General features: G+C 45.6%; 1 pseudogene; it reads right to left on the bottom strand.

Moving 5' to 3' along the window:
- The window catches only part of LOC138853852 (uncharacterized protein DDB_G0290301-like), a 35,093-nt pseudogene extending 28,488 nt beyond the window's left edge, over window positions 1–6,605 (bottom strand).
- Between the last annotated feature and the right edge of the window lie 2,737 nt (window positions 6,606–9,342).

Consider the following 9,342-nt stretch of genomic DNA (forward strand, 5'->3'; position numbering starts at 1 on the left):
ATCATCAAAATCTATGTTTGTATCTTGAGTTAATCCTAGACAGACTGAAATTAGATTTTCTAATTGTGTAATCTTAGTCTGTAAAGACTGAAACTGAGTTTTCAAACAAGCCATTTTAATGGTATACTGAAAATTCCAGCACCACACTTAGAGTGTTTAAAAAACACTGTTCTGCTATAGACAGCTGAGTTTTTGTTATGCTTAAGTCAGCAATAATAGAGTCAGACACTACTGACCCACTAAGCTTAACCTCAGGGTCAATGACCATGAAGGGTACACCGTACATGTGGCTGATGTTTACGGCTCGAGTTTGCTGTGTCAGCCTGCCCACGATGATTAATCGTAAATAACGATGTTATACACTTCATTCACTATACACTATAAATGTCACTGTATAACTGTAATCACACGTGAATATTACTTACACATATATAAATTTCACTGTTAATATATATTTGAAAGCTTACACTTTATATATAAGTTCCTTTAATATAACAGGTAGATCTATAAGAAACAAACTTTAACACAATCTTGTCTCTTAATTTCTGTCTATAAACATTATAAACACTGTGTATATATATACACTCAGACAAACAACATCACTTGGGTTGCTGTTGTATTAATCAGCGATTTCGTGATTGGAGCAGTTGATGGAGGGTGCAGGATACCATCCCCCGTCTTCTTGTTGGGTGAGTCACCCAGCTCCCGTTTTCGTTGGGTGAACGCTGGGTGAGCGCCCGTTTTCTTTTGGCTGCCCATTCTCTGTGATTGAGTCTGGAGGGACTCATTTATACTGATTTATATTGTAAAACACTAGTTTTACAGGCTTTTTCGAAGGACCTTGGCTCATAGGTTATTTGTACACTGTAGTACAACATATTTGGACCACAGTGTGGTCTTTATCCGGTTCGAGCACGACCAAAACTCTGTTGAAGAATTTGGCCTTACCTGCTGTGTTTATTATACTATATATAATGAACACTTAGCTGATAAATGACAGCAAACCGTCTACACAGCCGCCCCTGCAGACGAGGTCTAGAAGCTGTCGAAACCATCACAACAGTGGGCTGTCAAGAGATACAATTTGTAAGTATAAATTACCCCTAGGGGGTGTTATGTCAGCATATTTCATTCGATGATGGCTGACGAAATACTTACTTGTTTGGACTCAAAAGTCCACACCTTACTGCCGATTATAGGTTGATTACAAACTCCTTGTGACTCAAGAATTGCGCAATCCCCCGATCTACAAGAAATTCGTAACATACCTTGCTCTTTGTAACGTGAGCTATGGTGTTCTCAACACCTTCGACAGATATCGGTGACTTGATAGAAGCTGAAGTGTCCTTGGATGTCCACGTCTTCCATTGTCTAGGAAACGCACACTGGTACACTATGTTCCACAAGATTTGTCTTTATTGTTCACAATGTATCACAAGAGAAGCTGATCACACTTCTCTGAAGTGTTTGTGTTAGAGACACTTTGCTGACACTAACGCACAGATCTCCTGGCGTCAGTGTTACTCGTAGTAGAGTCAAAGATAGTCTCCCAGACGCCACAGCGCTCCATGCAGTCACTGCCCCCAGCACAAAAAAAAACGCTGACCTAGTACCTTGCATCCTTGTCACCTCCTCGATGAAGCAAAGCAGAATGTTTGTTTCTTGCTGTCTTAATCATAAACAACAATGTACACTATCTTTACTATGGTAATAAAGTGGGAGCAGGATTTTCCTTAATTGTCCTGCTAAGTAAGAGATGTACTGTCTCTTATAAAAATACACGTTGCAACACCGCTGCAAGGAGCAGAGGTCATTTGACTACGTGGCATAGCATCTGTGATCAATTACTCACTCTAGCAGTAAACAAGACGCTCGCCCCCTCTGAGTGGCCCCTCAGGGCTGAGAGGGCTGAAGGGGGCTGAAGGGGGCTGATACTCCCCTCCTGGAGAAAATTTCTCCACATATGTTGCAGCATACTGGACCTCATGAAGGACACTCATGTTGTATGTTGCAGCATACTGGACCTCATGAAGGACGCTCATGTTGTATGTTGCAGCATACTGGACCTCATGAAGGACGCTCATGTTGTATGTTGCAGCATACTGGACCTCATGAAGGATGCTCATGTTGTATGTTGAAGCATACTGGACCTCATGAAGGACGCTCATGTTGTATGTTTCAGCATACTGGACCTCATGAAGGACGCTCATGTTGCATGTTGCAGCATACTGAACCTCATGAAGGACGCTCATGTTGTATGTTGCAGCATACTGAACCTCATGAAGGACGCTCATGTTGTATGTTGCAGCATACTGAACCTCATGAAGGACGCTCATGTTGTATGTTGCAGCATACTGGACCTCATGAAGGACGCTCATGTTGTATGTTGCAGCATACTGGACCTCATGAAGGACACTCATGTTGTATGTTGCAGCATACTGAACCTCATGAAGGACGCTCATGTTGTATGTTGCAGCAAACTGAACCTCATGAAGGACGCTCATGTTGTATGTTGCAGCATACTGGACCTCATGAAGGAAACTCATGTTGTATGTTGCAGCATACTGGACCTCATGAAGGACGCTCATGTTGTATGTTGCAGCATACTGGACCTCATGAAAGACGCTCATGTTGAATGTTGCAGCATACTGGACCTCATGAAGGACGCTCATGTATGTTGCAGCATACTGGACCTCATGACGGACGCTCATGTTGTATGGTGCAGCATACTGGACCTCATGAAGGACGCTCATGTATGCTGCAGCATACTGGACCTCATGAAGGACGCTCATGTATGTTGCAGCATACTGGACCTCATGAAGAGCGCTCATGTTGTATGTTGCAGCATACTGGACCTCATGAAGGACACTCATGTTGTATGTTGCAGCATACTGAACCTCATGAAGGACACTCATGTTGTATGCTGCAGCATACTGAACCTCATGAAGGACGCTCATGTTGTATGTCGAAGCATACTGGACCTCATGAAGGACGCTCATGTTGCATGTTGCAGCATACTGAACCTCATGAAGGACGCTCATGTTGTATGTTGCAGCATACTGAACCTCATGAAGGACGCTCATGTTGTATGTTGCAGCATACTGAACCTCATGAAGGACGCTCATGTTGTATGTTGCAGCATACTGGACCTCATGAAGGACGCTCATGTTGTATGTTGCAGCATACTGGACCTCATGAAGGACACTCATGTTGTATGTTGCAGCATACTGAACCTCATGAAGGACGCTCATGTTGTATGTTGCAGCAAACTGAACCTCATGAAGGACGCTCATGTTGTATGTTGCAGCATACTGGACCTCATGAAGGAAACTCATGTTGTATGTTGCAGCATACTGGACCTCATGAAGGACGCTCATGTTGTATGTTGCAGCATACTGGACCTCATGAAAGACGCTCATGTTGTATGTTGCAGCATACTGGACCTCATGAAGGACGCTCATGTATGTTGCAGCATACTGGACCTCATGACGGACGCTCATGTTGTATGTTGCAGCATACTGGACCTCATGAAGGACGCTCATGTATGCTGCAGCATACTGGACCTCATGAAGGACGCTCATGTATGTTGCAGCATACTGGACCTCATGAAGAGCGCTCATGTTGTATGTTGCAGCATACTGGACCTCATGAAGGACACTCATGTTGTATGTTGCAGCATACTGAACCTCATGAAGGACACTCATGTTGTATGCTGCAGCATACTGAACCTCATGAAGGACGCTCATGTTGTATGTCGAAGCATACTGGACCTCATGAAGGACGATCATGTATGTTGCAGCATACTGGACCTCATGAAGGACGCTCATGATGTATGTTGCAGAATACTGGACCTCATGAAGGACGCTCATGTTGTATGTTGCAGGATACTGGACCTCATGAAGGACGCTCATTTTGTATGTTGCAGCATACTGGACCTCATGAAGGACGCTTATGTATGTTGCAGCATACTGGACCTCATGAAGGACGCTCATGTTGTATGTTGCAGCATACTGGACCTCATGAAGGACGCTCATGTTGTATGTTGCAGCATACTGGACCTCATGAAGAACGCTCATGTTGTATGTTGCAGCATACTGGACCTCATGAAGGACGCTCATGCTGTATGTTGCAGCATACTGGACCTCATGAAGGACGCTCATGTTGTATGTTGCAGCATACTGGACCTCATGAAGGACGCTCATGTTGTATGTTGCAGCATACTGGACCTCATGAAGGACGCTCATGAATGTTGCAGCATACTGGACCTCATGAAGGACGCTCATGTTGTATGTTTCAGCATACTGGACCTCATGAAGGACGCTCATGTTGTATGTTGCAACATACTGGACCTCATGAAGGACGCTCATGTTGTATGTTGCAGCATACTGGACATCATGAAGGACGCTCATGTATGTTGCAGCATACTGGACCTCATGAAGGACGCTCATGAATGTTGCAGCATACTGAACCTCATGAAGGACGCTCATGTTGTATGTTGCAGCATACTGGACCTCATGAAGAACGCTCATGTTGTATGTTGCAGCATACTGGACTTCATGAAGGACCCTCATGTTGTATGTTGCAGCATACTGGACCTCATGAAGAACGCTCATGTTGTATGTTGCAGCATACTGGACCTCATGAAGGACGCTCATGTTGTATGTTGCAGCATACTGGACCTCATGAAGGACGCTCATGTTGTATGTTGCAGCATACTGGACCTCATGAAGGACGCTCATGTTGTATGTTGCAGCATACTGGACCTCATGAAGGACGCTCATGAATGTTGCAGCATACTGGACCTCATGAAGGACGCTCATGTTGTATGTTTCAGAATACTGGACCTCATGAAGGACGCTCATGTTGTATGTTGCAACATACTGGACCTCATGAAGGACGCTCATGTTGTATGTTGCAGCATACTGGACCTCATGAAGGACGCTCATGTATGTTGCAGCATACTGGACCTCATGAAGGACGCTCATGAATGTTGCAGCATACTGAACCTCATGAAGGACGCTCATGTTGTATGTTGCAGCATACTGGACCTCATGAAGGACGCTCATGTTGTATGTTGCAGGATACTGGACCTCATGAAGGACGCTCATGAATGTTGCAGCATACTGGACCTCATGAAGGACGCTCATGTTGTATGTTGCAGCATACTGGACCTCATGAAGGACGCTCATGTTGTATGTTGCAGCATACTGGACCTCATGAAGGACGCTCATGTTGTATGTTGCAGCATACTGGACCTCAAGAAGGACGCTCATGTTGTATGTTGCAGCATACTGGACCTCATGAAGGACGCTCATGTTGTATGTTGCAGCATACTGGACCTCATGAAGGACGCTCATGTTGTATGTTGCAGCATACTGGACCTCATGAAGGACGCTCATGTTGTATGTTGCAGCATACTGGACCTCATGAAGGACGCTCATGTTGTATGTTGCAGCATACTGAACCTCATGAAGGACGCTCATGTTGTATGTTGCAGCATACTGAACCTCATGAAGGACGCTCATGTTGTATGTTGCAGCATACTGAACCTCATGAAGGACGCTCATGTTGTATGTTGCAGCATACTGGACCTCATGAAGGACGCTCATGTTGTATGTTGCAGCATACTGGACCTCATGAAGGACACTCATGTTGTATGTTGCAGCATACTGAACCTCATGAAGGACGCTCATGTTGTATGTTGCAGCATACTGAACCTCATGAAGGACGCTCATGTTGTATGTTGCAGCATACTGAACCTCATGAAGGAAACTCATGTTTTATGTTGCAGCATACTGGACCTCATGAAGGACGCTCATGTTGTATGTTGCAGCATACTGGACCTCATGAAGGACGCTCATGTTGTATGTTGCAGCATACTGGACCTCATGAAGGACGCTCATGTTGTATGTTGCAGCATACTGGACCTCATGAAGGACGCTCATGTTGTATGTTGCAGCATACTGGACCTCATGAAGGACGCTCATGTTGTATGTTGCAGCATACTGGACCTCATGAAGGACGCTCATGTTGTATGTTGCAGCATACTGGACCTCATGAAGGACGCTCATGTTGTATGTTGCAGCATACTGGACCTCATGAAAGACGCTCATGTTGTATGTTGCAGCATACTGGACCTCATGAAGGACGCTCATGTATGTTGCAGCATACTGGACCTAATGACGGACGCTCATGTTGTATGTTGCAGCATACTGGACCTCATGAAGGACGCTCATGTATGCTGCAGCATACTGGACCTCATGAAGGACGCTCATGTATGTTGCAGCATACTGGACCTCATGAAGGACGCTCATGTTGTATGTTGCAGCATACTGGACCTCATGAAGGACACTCATGTTGTATGTTGCAGCAAACTGAACCTCATGAAGGACACTCATGTTGTATGCTGCAGCATACTGAACCTCATGAAGGACGCTCATGTTGTATGTCGCAGCATACTGGACCTCATGAAGGACGCTCATGTATGTTGCAGCATACTGGACCTCATGAAGGACGCTCATGATGTATGTTGCAGAATACTGGACCTCATGAAGGACGCTCATGTTATATGTTGCAGGATACTGGACCTCATGAAGGACGCTCATTTTGTATGTTGCAGCATACTGGACCTCATGAAGGACGCTTATGTATGTTGCAGCATACTGGACCTCATGAAGGACGCTCATGTTGTATGTTGCAGCATACTGGACCTCATGAAGGACGCTCATGTTGTATGTTGCAGCATACTGGACCTCATGAAGAACGCTCATGTTGTATGTTGCAGCATACTGGACCTCATGAAGGACGCTCATGCTGTATGTTGCAGCATACTGGGCCTCATGAAGGACGCTCATGTTGTATGTTGCAGCATACTGGACCTCATGAAGGACGCTCATGTTGTATGTTGCAGCATACTGGACCTCATGAAGGACGCTCATGAATGTTGCAGCATACTGGACCTCATGAAGGACGCTCATGCTGTATGTTTCAGCATACTGGACCTCATGAAGGACGCTCATGTTGTATGTTGCAACATACTGGACCTCATGAAGGACGCTCATGTTGTATGTTGCAGCATACTGGACCTCATGAAGGACGCTCATGTATGTTGCAGCATACTGGACCTCATGAAGGACGCTCATGAATGTTGCAGCATACTGAACCTAATGAAGGACGCTCATGTTGTATGTTGCAGCATACTGGACCTCATGAAGAACGCTCATGTTGTATGTTGCAGCATACTGGACCTCATGAAGGACGCTCATGTTGTATGTTGCAGCATACTGGACCTCATGAAGAACGCTCATTTTGTATGTTGCAGCATACTGGACCTCATGAAGGACGCTCATGTTGTATGTTGCAGCATACTGGACCTCATGAAGGACGCTCATGTTGTATGTTGCAGCATACTGGACCTCATGAAGGACGCTCATGTTGTATGTTGCAGCATACTGGACCTCATGAAGGACGCTCATGTTGTATGTTGCAGCATACTGGACCTCATGAAGGACGCTCATGTTGTATGTTGCAGCATACTGGACCTCATGAAGGACGCTCATGTTGTATGTTGCAGCATACTGGACCTCATGAAAGACGCTCATGTTGTATGTTGCAGCATACTGGACCTCATGAAGGACGCTCATGTATGTTGCAGCATACTGGACCTAATGACGGACGCTCATGTTGTATGTTGCAGCATACTGGACCTCATGAAGGACGCTCATGTATGCTGCAGCATACTGGACCTCATGAAGGACGCTCATGTATGTTGCAGCATACTGGACCTCATGAAGGACGCTCATGTTGTATGTTGCAGCATACTGGACCTCATGAAGGACACTCATGTTGTATGTTGCAGCATACTGAACCTCATGAAGGACACTCATGTTGTATGCTGCAGCATACTGAACCTCATGAAGGACGCTCATGTTGTATGTCGCAGCATACTGGACCTCATGAAGGACGCTCATGTATGTTGCAGCATACTGGACCTCATGAAGGACGCTCATGATGTATGTTGCAGAATACTGGACCTCATGAAGGACGCTCATGTTATATGTTGCAGGATACTGGACCTCATGAAGGACGCTCATTTTGTATGTTGCAGCATACTGGACCTCATGAAGGACGCTTATGTATGTTGCAGCATACTGGACCTCATGAAGGACGCTCATGTTGTATGTTGCAGCATACTGGACCTCATGAAGGACGCTCATGTTGTATGTTGCAGCATACTGGACCTCATGAAGAACGCTCATGTTGTATGTTGCAGCATACTGGACCTCATGAAGGACGCTCATGCTGTATGTTGCAGCATACTGGACCTCATGAAGGACGCTCATGTTGTATGTTGCAGCATACTGGACCTCATGAAGGACGCTCATGTTGTATGTTGCAGCATACTGGACCTCATGAAGGACGCTCATGAATGTTGCAGCATACTGGACCTCATGAAGGACGCTCATGCTGTATGTTTCAGCATACTGGACCTCATGAAGGACGCTCATGTTGTATGTTGCAACATACTGGACCTCATGAAGGACGCTCATGTTGTATGTTGCAGCATACTGGACCTCATGAAGGACGCTCATGAATGTTGCAGCATACTGAACCTAATGAAGGACGCTCATGTTGTATGTTGCAGCATACTGGACCTCATGAAGGACGCTCATGTTGTATGTTGCAGCATACTGGACCTCATGAAGAACGCTCATGTTGTATGTTGCAGCATACTGGACCTCATGAAGGACGCTCATGTTGTATGTTGCAGCATACTGGACCTCATGAAGGACGCTCATGTTGTATGTTGCAGCATACTGGACCTCATGAAGGACGCTCATGTTGTATGTTGCAGCATACTGGACCTCATGAAGGACGCTAATGTTGTATGTTTCAGCATACTGGACCTCATGAAGGACGCTCATGTTGTATGTTGCAACATACTGGACCTCATGAAGGACGCTCATGTTGTATGTTGCAGCATACTGGACCTCATGAAGGACGCTCATGTTGTATGTTGTAGGATACTGGACCTCATGAAGGACGCTCATGTTGTATGTTGCAGCATACTGGACCTCAAGAAGGACGCTCATGTTGTATGTTGCAGCATACTGGACCTCATGAAGGACGCTCATGTTGTATGTTGCAGCATACTGGACCTCATGAAGGACGCTCATGTTGTATGTTGCAGCATACTGGACCTCATGAAGGACGCTCATGTTGTATGTTGCAGCATACTGGACCTCATGAAGGACGCTCATGTTGTATGTTGCAGCATACTGAACCTCATGAAGGACGCTCATGTTGTATGTTGCAGCATACTGAACCTCATGAAGGACGCTC

The sequence above is a fragment of the Cherax quadricarinatus genome, chromosome 3 (genome assembly GCF_038502225.1).
Source record: "Cherax quadricarinatus isolate ZL_2023a chromosome 3, ASM3850222v1, whole genome shotgun sequence".
NCBI lineage: Eukaryota > Metazoa > Arthropoda > Malacostraca > Decapoda > Parastacidae > Cherax > Cherax quadricarinatus.